At 36.2% G+C, this 23,724-nt stretch overlaps 1 protein-coding gene across 2 annotated transcripts in view; it reads left to right on the forward strand.

The window, feature by feature from the left end:
- Positions 1–14,272: 14,272 nt before the first annotated feature.
- Positions 14,273–23,724, forward strand: part of LOC106138981 (fibroblast growth factor receptor 1) — an 80,948-nt gene continuing 71,496 nt past the window's right edge. For both annotated transcript variants that reach the window (XM_013340308.2, XM_013340307.2), the window contains exon 1: positions 14,273–14,430. The gene's annotated coding sequence lies outside the window, so the exon portion shown is untranslated. The remainder of the gene's footprint in view (positions 14,431–23,724) is intronic.

A 23,724-nucleotide genomic window follows, 5' to 3' on the forward strand; every position in this document is an offset into this window, starting at 1 on the left:
AAAAAGAATTTTTCAATTCTAACCAGTAGTTCCTGAGATTAGCGCGTTCAAACCAACAAACAAACAAACTCTTCAGCTTTACGAGTAGTATAGATTAGCGACCCGCCACGGCTTCATCGGTGGTACATAAATAGTATTAACACCAGCAGATAATGTTGACGGTGAAAGAGTTTTCATGATCAGTTCAATATTTCCGAATCTCTGCCTACCACTTTGGAAAAAGGCGTGTTGCACTTATGCGTAATTATTAATTTATTTTCAATCTATCTTTTAGTATCAATGGGTTAGTATCTCGTAACACAAGTTTCGAACTTACTTCGAGGCTAACTCAATCTGTGTAATTTGTCCCAAAGGTATATAGGTATATATCTTAAGGCCAAATAGCTGAACGTGGCCTATCAGTCTTTTCAAAACTGTTGGCTCTGTCTACCCCGCAAGGGATATAGACGTGATTATATGTACGAGTATGTATGTATTATTTTTATTTTAGGTACCGCAAAATTGAAACTTGACTGAAACTATTAAACCAAGAAAAATCTATCTACAAATTTTTCATAGACTTAACTCTCTGTAAAATAGTAATCTTATCAAACAACGTATAATATCCCCAATCTAGAATTTTTTTAGCGATGAACAAGAATTTTATTTAAAACAAATTTGTCACAAAAATGCGGGACGCGAATGGAATTCGGCGCGGTCTCGTGGTCCGGACAAACATACGCACAAACACTATTTCTGTTGCTATGAGGAAGGAAATTCAGGTCAGCAACAATGTGAAGTAACTATTATATAATATGTGACAATGTCTCCCAATTTTACTTCTGGAATTAGTCGGTTTTTTTTAATTGCCTTGTGGTTCCCGGCACCAACAGAAAAAAGAATAGGACCACTCCATCTCTCTCCCATGGATGTCGTAAAAGGCGACTAAGGGGTAGGCTTATAAACTTGGGATTCTTCTTTTAGGCGATGGGCTAGCAACCTGTCACTATTTGAACCTAAATTCTATCATTAACTGAACTGAACCAAATAGCTGAACGTGGCCTATCAGTTTTTTCCAGACTGTTGGCTCTGTCTACCCCGCAAGGGATATAGACGTGATTATATGTGAATGTGAATGTGAATTAGTCGGGAATAGGTTGAAAATTAATTGCGGATTTGCATGACTCATTTCTGAGGTCTAGCAAACAGTACGATTGCTTACTGAAGCTGTTACAGTGACAGAAAACATCTTGAGAAAAACTGCAAGTTAAGGCAAAAAAATGTGTCTCTTATTTTTTTATTACTTTTTGCCAAAAACATTGATAACTGTAAATCAACCTGTCACAATTTAAATGGCGTTTCAGTATTTTATAGAGTGTACGCTCTGTCTACCCCGTAAGGGATGAAGACTTGACTATATATAATGTATATCAACATCACACCTGAATACATCTGGTCTATACTATCTGTGAAAAGTTTCATCGAATCGGTCTTTACATACGAAATTGGCGAGTCTTGTACGGGCCACTTTAATCACTAACACTCAAAAATTAAAAATAATTAGGAATTCCTAATTCAAAATACAATTATTACATATGGCATTTGTGTTTCATTAACCGTTATTCATTTGTTTTCTTTTCTTCTGACATTAAGGTTGGTTCAAAGAAATTAAAAAAAAGGTAAATGTTACCTTGATTCCTTTCTGACTGTCTCTTTCGCGATGCAAAACATAAGTGTCGATAAACTGTTCCCATCCCAATTGTGTCGATACTAAAACAAGTCCCGATGGAGTACTTAGTCTTGAAGGTTAAGACAATTACAGCCATTAGCGTCGATGCAAGCCAATTGTTTGCCATTGGGAGCCAAGACGTGCATCGGTCATAGAGTTATAACTGTTTGTAGAAGGAGCGTAAATAAAGTTAAGTACTCCCGTGAAAAACGATTAATGGCGCCAGCCAATGTCCGTTCTGACTATGGATGGAAAAAAAAATGGAGGGAAATCCTCTCTTTGTTGCACTTCTCTAAAACTACATGCTTTCAAGCTTAACACTCAGCGGTTTGGGATGTGCTTTAATAAGTCAGTCAGTATCAGTAAGTATTCATTTGATATGGTTGTAAGTAAATAATAGACTAACTCCTTCTCTTTTCCATGGATGTCGTAAAAGGCGACTAAGGGATAGGCTTATAAACTTGAGATTCTTTTTTTAGGCGATGAGCTAGCAACTTGTCAATATTTGAATTTCAATTCTATCATACAACCAAAAAACCAGAACACCGCATCCATGTATTTTACATCTAAGTATTTCGTCAACAAATTCGTGTGTAAAGTACGGTACTTTATGCTCTTGTTTGCAAGTCGATCCTCAATTGTCAAATGTCAAATATTCTCATCAATTTGTTGAGATCTTGACATCATTTGTATCGGGCGACTTGCACAGTTTCGTGTAAACATTTTTTTAGCTACGAAAATGGATAAGATAAGGATTTTGTAGATGGGACTTTCGGCACCCGTCAACTAGCATGGAGGAAGGCATGCGCAACCCCGTCTTAACGTGCAATAAACAAACTATCGCTGTCCCTTTTCAAGTCGTAATAAAAAGCGAAACATAGATAGTTTATCGCGCGATTAAATCGCGACCCATTCTAGCCCCGCTGACCATTATTGTCTCAGCAATATTGGATCATGTTTACACCAGTTATATGAATTTGTACGCTTCCTCACAAACTTTTCCCTTACGTTAAATTTTATAATTTTAATCTATTTATAATATAATTTAAAACTACTCAAAGCAGACAACAATGCCCATTAAACGAGGGTTTTATATAAAAATCCGACATTAAACCAGTTTCCGGTGTCCAAAAACGTAAAAAGTCATTGTAATCGATATTTGTATTCCATCGATACCGAGATGTTAGATAAAGCGAGTCGCGATGCGAATTGTGAATCGATAATGGTAACTGCAATTCTGACGGATATGCAAAGTTACAAAGGGAAGGAAATAGAAAAAGTGTGGGAAACGGCGGAGGATGCAGAGACACTAGCTATTTGTCGATGACAATTTTTTCCCCCAAATTTTTGTACGGAAAATGGATAAATAAAAAAATAACGAATGGATATATGGTCATAATGGATTACTTAGGCTATTACTATTACTCTTACCATAGTTCATTTTAGAAATGCATTTTTTTAAATTAAATTTTCTACATAAAGTCACGTCTACATACCTTGCGGGTTAGCCAGAGCCAACAGTCTTGAAAAGACTGACAGGCCACGTTCAGCTTAATGATTGAGGTTCAAATAAGGTAAAAACGCAAAGGTAGCTAGCCCATCGCCTAAAAAAAGAACCCCAAGTGTATAAGCATATCCCTTAGTCGCCTTTTACGACATCGAAGAGAAAGAAATGGAGTGGTCCTATAATTTTTGAATTATTGCCGCGAACCACTCGGTATTTTATTTAGGTAATAATTGCTATTTTAGACATTTCCTGTGGCATCACAAAAGACAGTATGATACTTTTAACGCGACATTCAACTTGCTTTTCTTATAAAAAAAAAATAAAACACATCAAAAATAACGCGTCCGCCTCGATATTAACAGAAATTTCACAAAGATTTCACGCGCGAACTAGAAACCGGTTTAACGATACTTTTTAAATAGAAAATGCATATAAAATCCGGCGTTTTGACGCTAACGACGCCCCGGCATATCATTTGTAACATAACGCATGAACTAATGGAGGAAACCGTGGCCGTTTGTTACATCTTTTGGTTTAACACCGACTGCGCTAAATTTTTCCTGAGTTTCTACATATAATCACGTCTCTATCCCTTATGGGGTTGACAGAGTAGTAGTAGGTAGTTGCATTTTATGTTTGTATGTGTATCTTGTATGTATTTATGTATTTTTTTTTGTATTGTATGTATTTTGCAATATGCATGTGCACTTTATCGCACCACCAACTTAAAGTTTTTATATTTGGTCAGCTGGTTGACTGGTAGAGAATGCCAAACGGCATTAAGTCCGCTTTTTGTACATATTTTTTTGTGCCATAAAGTTTTAAATAAATAAAGAAATAATTTTTGTATTCAGTGCCAAATCAACATGGAAGTTGCCTTGGTCAGAAGTAAACAAAATAATCCTTAGTCCTATTCTTTTTTGTATTGGTGCCGGGAACCACACGGCACTCCTCTTTCCCATGGATGTCGTAAAAGGCGACTAAGGGATAGGCTTACAAACTTGGGATTCTTAGTCAGGCGATGGGCTAGCTAGCCAAATAGCTGAACGTGGCCATTCAGTCTTTTCAAGACTATTGGCTCTGTCTACCCCGCAAGGGATATAGACGTGATCATAGATATGTATATTTATATATGCCAAATCAACATGGAAGTTAGTTGTCTTGGTTAAAAGTAAACAACATAATCCTTCGTCTGGTCGACTCTTGTCGGAAATCCATCTTGACCTTATTTCAGATGTTTAATAGTTCCCGTATCCACTCGCCTCGTCTATTGTGCCGATTTGTGCATCGTTGGTAAGTGCCCAGCGGCTTTAGTGATGGGATATAGTGGGCAGTTGTCGATATCGATATATCGATGTCGATAAAGTTCATCGTGTCCAGTGATGGGATTGAGATATTCCATATGTAACAGGTATCTAATCGCCTGTAGCAAGAATCCCACGTTATTGAGTATATTTCTTGATTTTGATTCATAATAAATGATAATGACGTGTGAATAATGCTAGTTATTTATAAAATTCTGTTCGCTTGAAATGAAACCGAGTCACAAATTCAATGATGAATAATTTGGAAAAGGAGCTCCACAAAATAATTAGGATCACTTTTAAGTGTTCCTTTAAATTCTTGCATAACCAACCTTCCAAATACATAATAAACAATACGATTTAAAAAAATATCTTTAGTCACTTCACGAGTCAAAATATATAAAAATTAAATTATGCATGTAGCTTAGTAACATAATTTGAATCTCTCCATCATTCTTCTCAATCTCAATTCATTACCTTAAATTGTCGTACAGGTGAATATTTTTTATCGACAACGAACAAGCCCATCACTAGTTTTCGGGTCCCCTGTCCGCGGTGCACATTAAAATCGTTATTCAATTGTCCGTAGCATTGTGGAGCAGTGCGGCAATTTATCTAAGTAGCGTTCTACTCGCGGTGTCACCTACGTTATTGTTTTATCGATAGATTTTAGTTATCACGACATACATACATACATACATAAAATCACGCCTCTTTCCCGGAGGGGTAGGCAGAGACTACCTCTTTCCACTTGCCACGATCTCTGCATACTTCCTTCGCTTCATCCACATTCATAACTCTCTTCATACAAGCTCGGCGACTGACCCTTTACCAGGACGTCCTTAATTATTTATCACGACATCACTTATAATTCTGTGTAATGTTTGGGACTTTAGAATAGGACCACTCTATATATTTCCTAAGGATGTCATGAAAGGCGACTAAGGGAATGGCTAATGAATTTGGTATTCTTCTTGCAGACGATGGGTTAGCAACGCCTCACTATTTGAATTTCAATCCTATCATGAGGCTATACCAAAAAAATTTCTCGACAGTCTGGTTTTTTTCTACCCCAAAAGGAATAAAGACGCGATTACTATGTCACTTATAAAGCCGTCTTACATAAATAAATATTTTATTCGGGACAAGCCACAGATTGAGCCAGCCCCAAACAAAGTTCAGGACTTCTGTCACGAGATACTTACTTAGTCGCTTCTTACGGCAGCTGGTAACTATACGGCACTTTAGAGCAAGATTTCGAGGTGTAGGTAATTTTCAATTTTAGTTTCGGCAAAGGTTTGGTCAAGAGTAGGTACTACCTGAACCGACGAACTTGCATAAAAAGTGTCATTAATGTGCATGAGGGTGTTTAAGTGTGCAGGGATTGAGGTAAGTGGAATGATGTAGTCTCTGCCTACCCCTCCGGGAAAGCGAATTATGTATGTAACATGATGTTGTCAAATGACGATTATTTGATTCAGTCCCCACCCCAAGCATAGCATGCGCGACGCCATTTTTACCTCGCGAAATCTTATCGCTGTTCCGTCCCACGTCAAATTAAAAAGCGAAACAGCGATAGTTATAGATAAAATGGCGTCCATACAAAATGGCGTCGCGCGTACCATGCCACGTGAGCTGGTCATCAATCTTGTCCTAGATAACAAATTTCATTTAATACATACGGTCACGTCTATATCCCTTGCGGGGTAGACAGAGCCAACAGTATTGAAGGGACTGAATTGCCACGTTCAGCTATTTGGCTTAATGATAGAATTGAGATTCAAATAGTGACAAGTTGCTAGCTCATCGCCTAAAAAAGAATCCAAAGTTTGTAAGCTTTAGTCGCCTTTTACGACATCTATGGGAAAGAGATGGAGTGGTCCTATTCTTTTTTGTATTGGTGCCGGGAACCACACGGCGCATTCATTCATTTAATTAACACTAAATTTCTTCGTCATTAAAGTACTAAAATAATGAAACTTTACCGTTGCAGCTAAGTTAATTTGAACAATTAGCGGAGAAGGCGCTGTCTGTCCGTTTATAACGTGTAACCAGTGTTTATTGAACTGAGCAAGTGGTAATTGCTAATTAGGCTTGTAATTACTAGCGTATTCGGTTTTACCTAAGGGAATTACAGGTTCATATCCCACTTCGGCCATGTACCAATGACCTTTTTGTGAGTTTGACACTAGTTTGAGTGCTAACCGATTCTCTAATGGTATAGTGAAAACATCGTGACGAAACATGACGTGATTATATGTATGTAATAACATACATACATACATACATAAAATCACGCCTCTTTCCCGGAGGGGTAGGCAGAGACTACCTCTTTCCACTTGCCACGATCTCTGCATACTTCTTTCGCTTCGTCCACATTCATAACTCTCTTCATACAAGCTCGGCGGTTTCGGGTACTTTTGACCTGACCCTTTACCAGGACGTCCTTAATTTGATCAAGATACGTTCGTCTAGGTCTTCCCACTCCGACCTTTCCCTCCACACTCTCCTTGTATATCTGCTTAGTCAACCTGCTTTCATTCATCCTCTCCACATGACCGAACCATCTTAACATACCCTTTTCTATTCCTGTAACTACATCTTCTTTCACATCACAACATTCCCTTATCACGCTGTTCCTTATCCTGTCACTCAATTTCACACCCATCATACTCCTTAACGCGTATGTAATAAATAAAGTCAAATTTAGCCGTGACAACATAACCTAGATAATAGTAAATTCTTCTTCGTTGTACAAAAGACGGATAGTGCCGTTAGCAAAAGGCAACGTGAAATGATGAAATGGAGTTTCAAAAATGAATGATCAAATTAAGGACGTCATGGTAAAGGGGCAGGTCAAAAGTACCCGAAACTGCCGATCTTGCATGAAGAGAGTTATAAATGTGGATGAAGCGAAGGAAGTATGCAGAGATCGTGGCAAGTGGAAAGTGGTAGTCTCTGCCTACCCCTCCGGGAAAGAAGCGTGATTTTATGTACACATGTATGTATGATAAAAATACAGTGAAATGCAACGTTTTGTGGCGCAAATTGGCTCATTAGTGCACTAGAATGCATTGTTAAAAATACTATTGTCACTGATACAAATATAACTACTTCCTACGGCCGCGTCTGTTCGTATGTATGTTAGCCGAGCCTAGCTTCGGGTAACAAAGCATGGAAGCAGACTTTTATTAAAGTTATTTTAATTTTCCTAATTATTTCGTTGTTCTTTTTTCCTGAAGGGTAGGCAGAGTCTTCTTTATTCCACTTGCCAAGATTCTTTTGCGTTATCCATATTCATCAGTCTGTTCATGCAGGCTTGTCGGATTTGGGTACCCTCCGCTTTGATCAAGGTAGCTGTACGTATAAGCTATTTGAATTTCAATTCTATCTTAAAGCCAAATAGCTGAACGTGACCTATCAGTCTTTACAAGACTGTTGGCTCTGTCTACCCCGCAAGGGATATAGACGTAATTATATGTATGTATTTAGTTTTATTTTAAATCAGTAGTGCAACTAATTTTGGATTTTGTAATTTGAATTTGTGTCACGTACACAAAACTGTGTTTCTTATCGTTATGCCGTTCTTATTATTAGTGCCGTGTGGTTGCCGGCACCAATATAAAAAAGAATAGGACCACTCCATCTCTTTCCCATGGATGTCGCAAAAGGCGACTAAGGGATAGGCTTGCAAACTTGGGATTCTTTTTCAGGCGATGGGCTAGCAACCTGTCACTATTTGAATCTCAATTCTATCATTAAGCCAAATAGCTGAACGTGGCCATTCAGTCTTTTCAAGACTGTTGGCTCTGTCTACCCCGCAAGGGATATAGACGTGACCATATGTATATATGTATGTATCAACCTATTCCATACTAACCTATCTTCGACAGGACATCATTAAGCTCGGACTTAACTGACGGCGCCGAAAAAACGCATCTATTTATGTTTAAAAGAGTTACCGAACGGAAGGGCTCCGCGGAGAATCGAAGGATTGTTTTAGAAAAAATATTCGTAAAACATTGTAACCATAGATATCGCAATAATATTTATTTAAACTTTATAGTATACTAGCTGTATATGTAGTTATTTTGGGCATTATTGAAGCCCTCAAGAGTGAATAATTTCTTCCGTTTTTATTTTCACATTTTCCATTATTTCTTCACTCCTAATAGTTGCAGCGTAATGTGATATAGCCTAAAGCCTTCGTCGATAAATGGTCTATTCAACACAAAAATATTTTTTCAATTCGAACCAGTACGAGTAGTTCCTGAGATTAGCGCGTTCAAACAAACAAACTCTTCAGCTTTATAATATTAGTGTAGATTTATTTGTAGTACATACCATACATACATACATATGGTCACGTCTATATCCCTTGTGGGGTAGACAGAGCCAACAGTCTTGAAAAGACTGATCGGCCACGTTCAGTTATTTGGCATAATTATAGAATTGAGATTCAAATAGTTTGCTAGCCCATCGCCTAAACGAAGAATCCCAAGTTAAATAAGTCTATCCCTTAGTCGCCATTTACGATATCCATGGGAACGAGACGGAGTGTTCCCATTCTTTTTTTTTTATTAACGCCGGGAACCACCCGCCCTTTTTTTAAAAAAAATATTTTTAAAAATAGTATACCGTCCATTAATTTCACTCGCACCAAATCAAATGTGAATGGATATACATAGACAGACGGTGTGATGTAGGAAGTACCTACAAGATGGAGGAAACGATTAATTGTTACCAACTCTCCGTTAAGTAGCTGCGACATTTCCGTCCGGACAAGCACATTTTTTTCTATACATATATATCTGTACAAATCTGTTTTTAACTGGTGAAAAATACGAGCTTATACCGGACGTTACATTTAGGTGAAATTATTTTACATACATACATATATCACGTCTATATCCCTTGCGGGTAGACAGAGACAATAGTCTAGAAAAGATTGATAGGCCACGTTCAGCTGCTTGGCTTAATGTTAGTTTTGAGATTCAAATAGAGACAGGTTGCTAGCCTGTCGCCTAAATGATGAATCTCAAGTTTACAAGGCTATCCCCTAGTCGCCTTTTACGCCATCCATGGGAACGAGAACTAGGCGATAGGCTACAACCTGTCACTTTTTGAATCACAATTCTATCTTAAAGCTGAACGTGGCCCATCAGTATTTTTAAGACAGTTGGCTCTATCTACCCCGCAAGGGATATAGACGTGATTTATGTATGTATGGGAACGAGATGGAGTGGTACTATTCTTTTTTGTATTGGTGCCGGGAACCATACATCACAATCGTGCCAAATAAATCAACTAACGGGTTGACACAACATGCATTTAACTGTACCTGTCAATGCTAGGAAATCTTTAGAGTACTTACAGCTGAACTACAACAAGCGATCATGATTTATATCACTACATATCACTACATAGTATAAAACAAAGTCGCTATTTTAGTCTGTTTGTCTGTATGCTTAAATCTTTCAAATTACGCAACGGATTTTGATGCGGTTTTTTGTAACAGGTAGAGTGATTCAAGAGGAAGGTTTTTATGTATAATATCATTTATAATTTTGCACCCGTGCGAAGCCGGGGCGGGTCGCTAGTATATATATATATATATTATATAATATTAATAAGCTGAAGAGTTTGTTTGTTTAAACGCGCTAATCTCAGAAACTAATGGTTCGAATTGAAAAATTATTTTTACGTTGAATAGACCATTTATCGAGGAAGGCTTTAGGCTATAAAACATCACGCTGCAACTATTAGGAGCGAAGAAATAATGGAAAATGTGAAAAAATGCGGGGTAAATTATTCATCCTTAAGGGCTTTAATGATGCCTAAATAACTATTCTACGCGGACGAAGTCGCAGGCAATCAAACTTACTTTCGCATTTATAATATTAGCAAATACAGCGCATATATTTTGTAATAGTTTAAATACGTTGTTTTGCATTTATACTTTTGGTTTGTGCCGTGTGGTTCCCGGCACCATTAAAAAACCGAATAGGACCACTCCATCTCTTTCCCATGAATGTCGTAAAGGGCGACTAAGGGACAGGCTTTTAAATTAGGCATTCTTCTTTTAGGCGATGGACTAGCGACCTGTCACTATTTGAATCTCAATTCTAACATTAAGCCAAACAGCTGAACGTGGCCTATTGGTCTCTTCGATACTGTTGGCTGTGTCTACCCTGACAGGGATATAGACGTGATTATATGTATGTATGTACTTTCGGTCAAAAAGCTTTCAAATCGTAAGATTTCTCCCCATTTCGAAAGCACGTCCTGTCCACAAAAAGCCATCAGAAAGCACTTCTTTTCCGGAAGTGTGTCCCAGCGGAAGCGGGGTTAAGTTGGGCTAATTTGTGTGCGCACGCGCCGAATGATTTGCGTCCTCTATGACGATTGATGGCGTTCACTGGAAAAAATATAGATCGGGGTTGAATAAGACGTTTATAATTACACTAGCGACTGTTTGCTTTGTAATATTTTGTGATTATTTTTTCTCGCGTGCACAACTTATGCAAGTTGTTGATAAAAATTCACGTGAGATTGATCGAAATTGACAGAAGTTGCCGGCAAACATAGATATATACATAAGTATAGTGATGTCTTAATCCTTTGCGAGGTAGACAGAGCCAACAGTCTTGAAAAGACTGAGAGGCCACCTTCAGCTGTTCTGCTTGAGATGGAACTAAGATTCAAATAGTGACAGGTTGCTAGCCCATCGCCTACAAGAAGAATCCCAAGTTTATGCCTTTTCCTTAGTCGCCTTTTACGACATTAACTTCTACTTTTTAGTACAAACACTTAAAACCACTCTCGATTAATGAGATCAATATGAAAGTGCGCCGGCGATCGGAACCGATTTGTGAATGGGATCTATTAAAAGAAATCTATACTTAGAAGTAGTTATTGAACGATAAACGAGCTGGTAGAAACTATATTGTACAAATGAATGAACTACAAATAGGTTTTAGCCGTATTATGCGCGGTAGAGTTAAAAAGAAGCCTATAATAAACTTCCTCCATGTCTTATTCCTCTATATCATTTTACACAGTCCATGAATTCCTCAATTTTATAGAAAAACTAGTTACACACAGCTAGTTTTTCTAATAAATTCCACGCGGACGTGGAATAGTTATTTGGGCATTATTTAAGCCCTCAAGGATGAATAATTTTCCCCTTTTTTTCACATTTTCCATTATTTCTTTGCTCCTAATAGTTGCATACTGGTTCATAGGATAAGTCCGCCATTTCAAGTAATTTATTTATTTATATATTATATACTACTATTATAAAGCTGAAGAGTTTGTTTTGTTTGTTTGTTGCTGAAGAGTTTGTTTTGTTTGTTTGTTTGTTTGTTTAAACGCGCTAATCTCAGAAACTACTCAACCGATTTGAATAATTCTTTCACTGTTAGATAGTCTATTTATCGAGGAAGGCTATAGGCTACATTTTATCCCGGATTTCCTACGGGAAACGTCAACAATGCAGGTGAAAGTTGAATGAGTCGGCCATCTGCGAGCTTTCCACGCGAACGCTGCGCAAACCAACAAAGATATAGTAAAACAATGTACTAAAGATGTGAAGTACTCATTTTTTGCCACAAAAAAGTCCGCGAGAGCATATATCTATCTCTTAAGGTTTACTTACAATAACCACTTTTATGTTCATTTTTTTAAGATTATTTTTTCATTATAGACATACGTTCTTTTGAAACCAATTTGCTTTAATTCAGTATTAATCCTTATCCAAATAAATATGTTTATTACTTTCGGCTTTTCTTTGCCATTTACAGTATATAAATCACACGAATAGGTTTTGAGATATAGTCGTTATAAGCAATTTGCAGCGAAACATTTAATACGGCGAACCAGCGTTCTTTCTAATACGCGTGACCGCTAAATTGATAAAACCGAGGAGGATGTTTGCAAAAATAAATATGATGCCAAATAACTATTCCACGCGGACGAAGTCGCGGGCACAGCTAGTTAGGTTATATTACTTACAAATAATAAGGTATGCATACTCACTGCTTATAAAAGGCAATGTGAAAAAAGGTGGAGCTGAAAAAGCTAAATGGAACACTATACATATAACTCATGTGTTTGTTGTGTCATTACACTAAGTCACCTTTTACGACATCCATGGAAACGAGATGGAGTTGTCCTATTCTTTTTTATTGGTGCCGGGAACAGCACGGCATTATTTCATCAAATTATTTAAGTAAAGATTTTAATTCAAAGTTAAAATTGCTTTAAGTATCCATTTTTTTGGTCTTAATTGCAATCACAAGTCACTATTTCAATGTAACGAAAACATTTCTTGTTCATGAGATATTTGATTGAAACATCCGCACATTTCGTACATTTCCCTGTAAACACCCGGAACCGGAAGCGGGGTCGACTAATAAGGAAAGCTGATGAACAAAATAGATCATTCCCCGAATCTAATGCAGCCGCATTGTTCCTTGTAACTCCTAAACTGATGGATGTTGAATTACTTCATAACTATAATATTGAACTAGATTCTTTACGCGGCTTTGATTAAGTTTAAATTAGTAGTGTATGTGTAAAATTGAGCAGTGTCGTTCCCGGCACCATGCCGTGTGGTTCCCGGCACCAGTACAAAAAAGAAAAGGACCACTCCATCTCTTTCCCATGGATGTCGTAAAAGGCGACTAAGGGATAGGCTTACAAACTTGGGATTCTTTTTTAGGCGATTAGCTAGCAACCTGTCACTATTTTAATCTCAATTCTATCATTAAGCCAACTAGCTAAGCGTGGCCTATCAGTCTTTTCAAGACTGTTGGCTCTGTCTACCCCACAAGGGATATGGACGTGACCATATGTATGTATGTACAATTGATAAAGCTCGTACAGTAAATTTTTCTTGCAAATCATATATATATATATATATTTTGGCGTGAAAGACTAACAAACGTACAAACCTTTTTATTTTATTACAGCTAAACATAAATCATTATAAAAATTTCAGGTTGACGCTATGCACAGAATGTACAATTTCTAGATTTGATATTAATTTGTAATCTCCTTTTTTTAAGTAGTTTTAGTTTGTAATTATGAAATTATTTAAATAAATAAATTTCAAATCTCAAGACTGGAGCCAGCGGTTTGGGCTATGTGTTGATATGTAAGTCAGCCAAAGTCCAGTTTTATTGTTTAAATATCAAAATAAATTTATCACAAAGTATATACTCGTAAGTATCTATTTTACTTAAGAAAAACATTGCTGTAAAAGAATATTGAAATATAAATATAAAATAGTAGCTTCTCCAATTACGAGGCAGTTTTATATAAATAATTTATAGAAACTTTGAAGTTAAAAACGGACTTCTGGAATTAGTTAAGAAGGCATCTTGACAAATAATTAGGTACGTGAAGATAGGCATAAAAATATTAATGATGTATAAAATTTCTCGCGAAATAAATCACTAAGCTAATTCGACACAGATATTCAAAATAAACCAGCCCTTAGCTACTAAGAAACATAAATAGTGTAGCGAAAACAGAAAAAGCATTAATCAAATAAGAAATAAATCATACTGCACCGCGCTTGCGCAAGTTTTCAGTATTTCCACGCCGGACATTGCGCTAGAACGAGACAAAACACGGTACGGGTACACGCGGGAAAGAGACGGCGGTAACTCTGTGCATATGGCGCGAAACGCCGGATCGGCGCTCGCGCCGGCTGAAAAGCTCCTTCTTTTCAGTATTGCTGCCAAGCTCGTCGCGTGCGCACGCACCGTACGATTTTATATTTCAGCGGGTTGCGAATGCAAGCCGTAGTGAAGTGAATGAAAAGTGTTAAAGATTTCCCAGTGATTAACGCGAACATTGTGACATTTTTTTCGTTCTACCTGGATTTATTATACTTTCTGATACTGGTGAGTGGATTTTGAACGATTAAAAATAGATTTACGTGTAATTAGTATCATATTGATGTTGTGACTCAGTTTTCCTAGTATTGTTTTTGGCGAATACTCGAAACTGAAACAATATGGTTGGGAAACGGCGGGAGATTTCTTATTTTTGACGTGATGTCTTCATTAACGCTTCTATGTTGATGTCTTATAATAAGCGGCGTTTTTAAATATAATTAATTTACGCTTATCATAAGAAATAAATAAGAAGTTAATTATTTGTTCTATAATTTTTTGTTATTACTTTGAAGAAATTAAAAAGTTTTATTCAACAAGTAATAAAGATAATTTTACAAGAAATTATATTAAAATTTTATTGATAAAAATAAATAAATTAGCTTAATTTTGATAACTACACCCATTAGCAGAAGATTAAACCAGGGTGTACAGCTGTTTAGTGGTTTGAATGAATGAATGAATGTGGATAAAAGAGATGAAGAGAGAAGAAGGGAATATATTCAACTGAAGAAAATGCTGCAGTGCAGTTTGTTACCGCTCCTTCTGCACTGACGCTTTGGAAGTGGCAGTAAACTTAGTTTAAAGTAATTTATTGCACGTCTACCAATGTTTTAAAACCAAAAGATATCACATTTATTAAGTGATATTGAAATGGCCCATAAAATTTAACAAAAGTTTTGAATATTGATTTTGTAGGCAACTCTCACATCCAACATGTTTTACGTCTTTATCTCTTACGGGGTAGACGGAAACAATAATAGATCGATTGGATAGTGATGGAATTGAGATTGATAGTGATAGGTCTCAAGCCTATTGGCTAAAAGAAGTATCCAAAGTTTATGAGCCATAAAATATAAACATACCATACATTTAGTCACGTATGTCCCTCGTGGGGTAGACAGAGAAAATAGTCTTGAAATGACTGAAAGGCCATGTTCAACTGGGCGGCTTATGATGCATTTCAAAAACCAAAGTTAATTAAAATATATTACAAAACAATAGGCCGCCCGCGACTTCGTCCGCATGGAAACCCTATCAATCCCGCGGAAACTCCGGGATAAAAAGTAGCCTATATGTTATTCTGGGTCTTCAGCTACCTACATACCAAATTTCATGGTAATCGGTTCAATAGTATTTGCGTGAAAGAGTAACAAACATCCATACTGGCATTCAAGCTATCGCATTTATAATATTAGTAGAATTATATTATCAATAACTATGGTGGTTATATGCGATATTTTGTTCCAAAACGTTTGTTTGTTAGTAAACTCTTTATTGTACATAATAATAAATATTACAAATTATAAAACAGTTATTGGATTTAGAACAATATGTACAATGACGGACTTATTCCCAATGGGATTTCATCCAGTCAACCAAAAACGTTTTCGGAAAAATAGTATCTTATAGGTACGTATTATGAAATCATCATAAGAAGATATATTTTACAAAGGTTTCCTTATGTAATCAAGGCATTGGCAACCAATATTACAAAGATTGCCAAGTAGGTATCATCACGTAAGAATCTCCTCTAAATGGGCGGGCCAAGGTTCGCTCCTTGCCGGGACTCGAACCCAGGTCCCTTTTAGCATTCACGCGGCATAACGCGCAACACGTGGCAAACAATATGTTTTTGTTAATAGCACACGCGTCTGTGGAGACGCATTTGTTTTTATTTAAGAAATTCTGTTTTGTGCTGTTTCAAAAATGATTTTTGTTTGTTAAAGACTATATCAATTGCACTAGCTGTGACCGCGACTTCGTCCGCTTGGAATAGTTATATTGAGCGTCAATAAAGATCTGTGCCGTGTTGTTCCTACTAATAGAAAAAAGAATAGGACCACTCCATCTCTTTACCATGGACGTCGTAAAAGGCGACTAAGGGATAGGCTTACAAACTTGGGATTCTTTTTAGGCGATGGGCTTAGCAACCTGTCACTATTTGTCAATCTCAATTCTATCATTAAGCCAAATAGCTGAACGTGGCCATTCAGTCTTTTCAAGACTGTTGGCTCTGTCTACCCCGCAAGGGATGTAGACGACCATATGTATGTACGTAGAGGACCTTTGGAGAAGTTGATGTAATGTTGTTATTTTTTTATTATTATTACTTTAAGTCTTTATTGCTCGTAAATTAATGCTAACGGGAATTAACGTGGTCACAGGATGACTAGTAGGTAATTCCCATTCCATACATTTACAATCCTTTAATACTTTTTAAATAACAGACGATTATAATAAAAATAATAGCGTCTCCATGCCCTCAGAACAATAGTACCTTGTGCATGCCACGTGGTAAAGCGCGAGGTGGCAAAAAATAAAGGGACCGATGAAGATGTTCCGCTGGTACATCTGTCCAAATTGTTGGGCTTGTGTCTTGTCGAATTCCGGTGTAAGGGTGAATGAGATTCGAGTATTTAGTAATTTTTGAGTTGGACATCTTTGCAAATTAAGATGTTTGGTTGAAGAGTGCATTGGTTAGTTTTTTATTCTCTCTCTATATGACAGTAATATTTTGTTTGTGAATTTGGTAAGTATTTTTGACTGAAATGGATTAAAGCATAGGACCATTACATATCTATCCCATGGATGTCGTAAAAGCAACTAAGGAATAGGCTCTTAAACTTAGGATTTTTCTTTTAGGCGACGGACTAGCAATCTGTCATTATTTTGTGTCTCAATTCTCTCATTAAGCCAAACAACCGCTGAATGTGGTATAACAGTCTTTTCTGACTGTTAGTTCTGTCTTCCCCGCAAGATGTATGGACGTGAAAATATGTATGTATGTATGTAGGGATACAGGGACATTTAGAAATGAATAAACAAAGCTCACAAATCCTTTTTTAATTTTTTGTCTGTCATTCAATGTAAAAAGAAAATACAGCAAACTTATTACAAACATTTGTATGTTTGTAACAAGTTTGCTGTTTGTGCCGTGTGGTTCCCGGCACCAATACAAAAAAGAATAGGACCACTCCATCTCTTTCTCATGGATGTCGTAAAAGGCGACTTAGGGATAGGCTTACAAACTTGGGATCCTTTTTAAGGCGATGGGCTAGCAACCTGTCACTATTTGAATCTCAATTCTATCATTAAGCCAAATAGCTGAACGTGGCCATTCAGTCTTTTCAAGATTGTTGGCTCTGTCTACCCCGCAAGGGAAATAGACGTGACGATATGTATGTATGTATGTATGTATACAAAAAAGAATAAGACCATTCAATCTCTTTCCCATGGATTTCGTTAAAGGCGACTAAGGGATAGGTTTACAAACCTGGGATTCTTATTTAAGCGATGGGCTAGCAACCTGTCACTATTTGAATCTCAATTCTATTATTAAGCCAAATAGCTGAACGTGGCCATTCAGTCTTTTCAAGACTGTGGGCTCTGTTTTCCCCGCAAGGGATATAGACGTGACCATATGTATGTATGTATGTAAATTTGGCACACTTTACATACATATATGTCCGAAGACCTTACACTTGGCCTATAATTTTCCGTCTACATGAGTAAATATTCGCCACGCGAGCGCCCCTAATTTAGTTCGCTGTCAACAACTGCCCACATTTGTAAACAGTAGTAGTAAAAACATGTTGTAATTAGCAAGCCATGATGATTTACGAGGTGGCAGATATACGTGGTGACAGACAGACGAACATACGTTGCTGGAGGACAGTTTTTTTTGCGGATTAACTCTTTTTGTTGACGCCTATTTGGTTAGTACTTGGGAGAGATGGATTAATTTAATGTATGAGCTACTGAAATACTTTCTGAATTTTTTTATGTAATACTCGTATAGAATCCCACACTGAATTTGATTTCCCAAGAAATCTGCCAGCCAAATGTGTCTGTGAGTGTAGTGTTATTACACTATTAAGATGAAATATTAATCGAAATTTAGAATGGATTACCGAAAACCATGGTGGTAATCCAACTAAAATGGGAAAGTGAGTTTATTTGTTTGTTTGTTGTATCTTAACGCGTTATCTTCAGAACCAATCTTCTTGAAATTTTGCGTTTATCCAATTAAGAGTCTGGAGAAGAACATGGGGAAAAGGAATAGGAAGACATACCTTTCATTCCTGTAAAAACAATAGTTCCCATGGGATTTCTGTATTCTTTTGTAGGTGGTGCTAAAAAAGCGCGTGTAGGTAAAGCTGCAGGTGAAAGTTAGTTTTATTAATTAACATTTTTTGTCCCACTTACAAAATCATCTGTCACACATTTTTTTATTATTCCCAATACCTTGTTGAGGACTTTAATTCAGGACCTGAGAAGCACTTAGCACGAATACGCACTAATGAAAAGAATACTAAAGAATTTTAAACATTTTAAACATTCTCATTAAATAAACATACATATTTGACTAGGTATATGTATGTTTATGTAATGAGAATGTTGTCTATATGCCCTGCGGGGAAGACAGAGCCAACAGTCTTGAAATGACTGAAAGGCCACGTTGACCTGTATGGCTTGATGGTGGAATGGAGATTCGAAGAGTGACAGGTTGCTAGCCCATCGTCTTAAAGAAGAATCCCAAGTTTATGAGCCTTTCCCTTAGTCGCCTTCTACGACATCCATGGGAAAGATACGTAGTGGTTCTATTCTAAAGCGCGGGGAACCATACTGCATGAATTTTATACATGAATACTATTAGAAAATGAGTATTAAAGAAATCAAAACAAAAAATTGGGTTAAAACGTTTTCCTTGCCGTGTCGGAAATCCGTGATCGCTTTATGCACCGCGTGACCTCATTAAAATATCTTTGATCATTGACAATGTTGTACACTAATATACGAGTTGTGAACTCCGAAATCAAAAGATTCCTTGTCTTGCTTATTACTCGTAATTTAAGTAACTGTTACTTCTCATTCGAAATTATTCTGAACCAAGCGAAAAATATATAATTCAAACAAGTATAATTTAGTCTATAGTAAGAACGTTAATGCCATCAGTGCCGTGTGGTTCCCAGCACCAATACAAAAAAGAATAAGAACACTCCGGCTCGTTCCCATGGATGTCGTGAAAGGCGACTAAGGGATAGGCTTACTGGGATTGGGATTGGGATTCTTTTTTAGGCGATGGGCTAGCAACCTGTCACTATTTGAATCTCAATTCTATCATTAAGCCAAATAGCTGAACGTGGCCATTCAGTCTCTTCAAGACTGTTGGCTCTGTCTACCCCGCGAGGGATATAGACGTGATTATATGTATGTTTGTATGTAAGAACGTCAATAAACACTTATCATAACAGTGGATACGTGTTCTAATACTTTAAGCCATTAGGATTATCTCAATCATGACAATGACATCAATACCTATTACACAGAAGTATGATTAACTATAATTGATACAACCCTTGGTTTGGTAAATTATTTAAATATTATGACTGCGAAACTTTGTTGCATGTGTTTGTTTTATAAGCCGTATCCCTTAGTCTTTTACGACATCCATGGGAAAGATATGGAGTGGTTTTGTTCGAAAGTGCTGGAAATCATATAAAGATACACATATAGGTAACCTATATTTACTAAACATATTGATTTGGTAAATCTTTTTTTTTATATTATGCCTGAGAAAGGTTGTAGTAGTATGTGTTTGTGGCTTATATAAGCCCTATCCCTTAGTCTATTACGACATCCTTTCTGTCTCTGTCATATGTGACGGCCTCTGCGCAGCGGTAGTAGGTTAGTTCGCTTGTCTGTGACACCGGAGGTCCCGGGTTCGAATCCCCGCCTGGGTATGATGAGAAGAGATTTTTTTTCAATTGGCCTGTTTCTTGGATGTTTATTTATATAAGTATTTATTATATTACAGTATCGTTGTGTTAGTATCTCGTAACACAAGTCTCGAACTTGCTTCGAGGCTAACTCAATCTGTGTAATTTGTCCCGTACCTATGTATTTATTCATCCATGGGAAAGATATGGAGTGGTTCTATAGCTTATCTCCCGAACTTTTGTATTCTATTTGTATGTATATGTGCTGTGATCTTACATTTCTTTTCTGCTATTCACTGTTGCCATCTGTTAAATTAACTTTATAAACATTTCCGTGAGTGGAGTGATTTATTTGCTGCCTACAACCTAAACTCTTGTAAAGACTCCACACAAATATATATAAGTAAGTATATTTAGTAAATTTGCGAGTGTATTCTGCCAAACCGCAACTCCATCCTATACAATATACTATTTCCATCATTTTACTATCAATAAAAGTTTTTCGCCTTTTTTATGAGCTTTATGGCCGATTTCTGGAAGGAGCAGACAAAAATAGATACGGTTTCGGGGAAAGTGTGGGTGATAATTGATGAATATCGGGTTTTCGACCATCAATTTGCAGTTACTAACATTTATGTGTCATACTGTTTGTATATGAGTTCATAGTTCAGTTTTCTTATAAACTATACTGTTTACATACATGCATATAATCACGTCTATATCCCATGCGAGGTAGACCGAGCGAACAGTCTTGAAAAGACTTATAGGCCACGTTTAGCTGTTTGGATCAATGATAGAATTGAAATTCTTATTAACTACTGTATCATTGTTTTATATTAATGGATGTTTTATTGTCTCGTGTTTACAAATAAGTTCTTATTTCCAAACAAATTAAAATTTCGAACAATTTGAACAACACTTTAATTTAGTTATTATATTTATTTCAACTGTCTTGTTAGTTCCTATAAATTATATCTCTTTCATATAATTTTCATAGATAAAATCAGATATTGGTAGGTAAAGATTCAATAACCATAACTTCACCAATATATCTGTCCATATGGTCAGATACGACACTCCATACTTTATAATGTTTATTATATTTGGTAGGAAATAATGTTGAAATTTCTACCATAAAGTGTAAAGATTGATTAGAAAGTGAACATTATAGTACCTACCTACCTAATGGCCTTGTAACGGCTAATCCTTATCTTAGCCTAAATTACATTTACCTGTGATTCAAGTTATTTTTATTCTTATTTCCTTATTTAAATAAAGATAGGTATTTGGTGTAAAATATTTTGATTTTGACGAGTTTTTGTTTTGTAATAAATAAATAAGTTTACACCATTGCACATAACTTTTAAAAATAGAATACAACTTTTTCGTTTTTCGGAAAAAAAGGCGGCAATTTTTATTTTTAAACTTTCTATTTTGTTGCTGCGCCAAGCCAAGCATTCGCATTCCAAGTTCGAATTCTCATTTATTTCTCGTTTCATTGTCACTGAAACTATTTTAAGACTGCTCTATGCGGCCAGTCTCAACGCCCTTTCCAAATACAATTTACTCCTTTAAAATTAGATCGAATTTAACCGTAAACCTTATTTCCATCGCGATAAGATCGCAATTGCTATTGACAGGGGTTAGATAAATGTATTCATAAATTGGTTACCTTATTGAAAGTTTATTTTAGTTTGTGTGAGTTTCATAAATTTTGTCACTTTTTTAAGGCGTCATTAGTTTTCTTAATTGCTATGAAATGGATTATTTGTCTGTAAAGCAACAGATATTTTGTAAACAACATTCGGAATTCAAAATATTTTATTTTTTATTTACCTTTTTTTAATATGCTTAGTTATTTTAGATAGCAGAAGAGGTTAGGGTGTAAGTAATCTTTGAAATTTGTTCAATGTTTTTACATTTCAAAGTTATTTTAACAACATTTACTTCTAAATTTAATCCAAGTTCTTAGTCGTGAGGGATTTCTTTTTCAATAAGCATACCTTTTCCTTTTTGACAACAATAGAAAAAAAAACGGTGGAATTGAGAACCTCCACCTTTATTTAAGTCGGTTCAAAATTAGGAGAAATATTTGCAGGCATAATAAATGTCTTCCTATTATAACACATATACAATACATGCCCATAACATACTTACATCCTGACACATTGAAAGTTCATCGAATTTCCTTGAATATTAATGTCCAAATGATATAATACATGTAATTTGTATGTCTTGGCTGTATGGTAATAGTTTTTATTGCAAGCGGACATGGGAGCATGGCTAAATGGCTATTTTGAGACGTGTTCCGGGTTCGATTCTTGGCAGAGGGAATTATAATTTATATGGTGTTTGCGTTATGATTTGCAAAGCTATAAGAATTACCAGTATAGAGATCAAAAAGCCACGTTCAGCTGCACGGCTTAATGATGGAATTAAGATTATAGTCTCTTAAGACTGTTGGGTCTGTCTACCCCGTATGGTATAAAGATCTGATTAAAATGTTGTATGTGTGTATAAAAATTGACAGTTTTACAAGATGGGAATTTGATGGGATTTGAATATGTTTATCTTCAAATATATATTTTTAAAGGACAGTCTCAACTCAACGGGTATGGAGTTTAGGACCTAAGTACGTTGGAACAATACTACAAATATTAAACTGTAGTCATTTGTTTAGTAGAGTCTGTGAATTAGGAAAAAGGATTTTATAATATTATGAAAATAACATATATGTCAATTAATCAGTTTGTACAATGTATTTTCTCGTCCACATTTCTATTCTTAGTTTAGATAGTTGTGAAGATGACGTTGTTGAAAAAAAATGCTGCAGTGCAGTTTGTTACCGCATCTTCTGCATTGACGCTTTTTAAGCAGCAGTAAACTTAGTTTCAATTAATTTATTTGACGTCAACCAATGTTGTGAAACAAAAGACATGACGATTATTAAGTGATATGAAGTATCCCATAATTATGGATAAAATTTTAGAATTTGAAAAATTTTAGGAAATGAAAAATTTAAGAATTTGAAAAATTTTAGAAAATGAAAAATTTTAGAAAATGAAAAATTTTAAAATTTGAAAAATTTTAGAATTTGAAAAATTTTAGAATTTGAATTTGAATATATAATAATAGAAACAAAACTGTCTGTAACCCTGTTACCGTTGAGAACCGTTACGGCAGCAATTAGTTCTGGAGCTGTCAGCGTTGACGACACACATTAAGGCATTGCTGCGTCAGGTAAGATATCAGTATGAGCCGTTAGTGATCACGATCATTGGTAATTGATCTTCAATAGATCATCAATAATAGCGTAATGATTGGCGAAGCTAAGAGCGGTGTCGTGTGGTTCCCGGCACTAATGCAAAAAGAACAGGACCACTCCATCCCGTTCCCATGGATGTCGTAAAAGGCGACTAAGGGATAGGCTTATAAACTTGGGATTCTTCTTGTTGGCGATATACTATCCTATCATTAAACCATACAACTAATCGTTGATAGTCTTCCCTAAACTGTTGGCTCTGTCTACCCCACAAGGGATAAACACGAGATTACATGTATGAACTCAATATTTAGTTAA

Source organism: Amyelois transitella, chromosome 20 (genome assembly GCF_032362555.1).
Source record: "Amyelois transitella isolate CPQ chromosome 20, ilAmyTran1.1, whole genome shotgun sequence".
Classification (NCBI taxonomy): Eukaryota; Metazoa; Arthropoda; class Insecta; order Lepidoptera; family Pyralidae; genus Amyelois; species Amyelois transitella.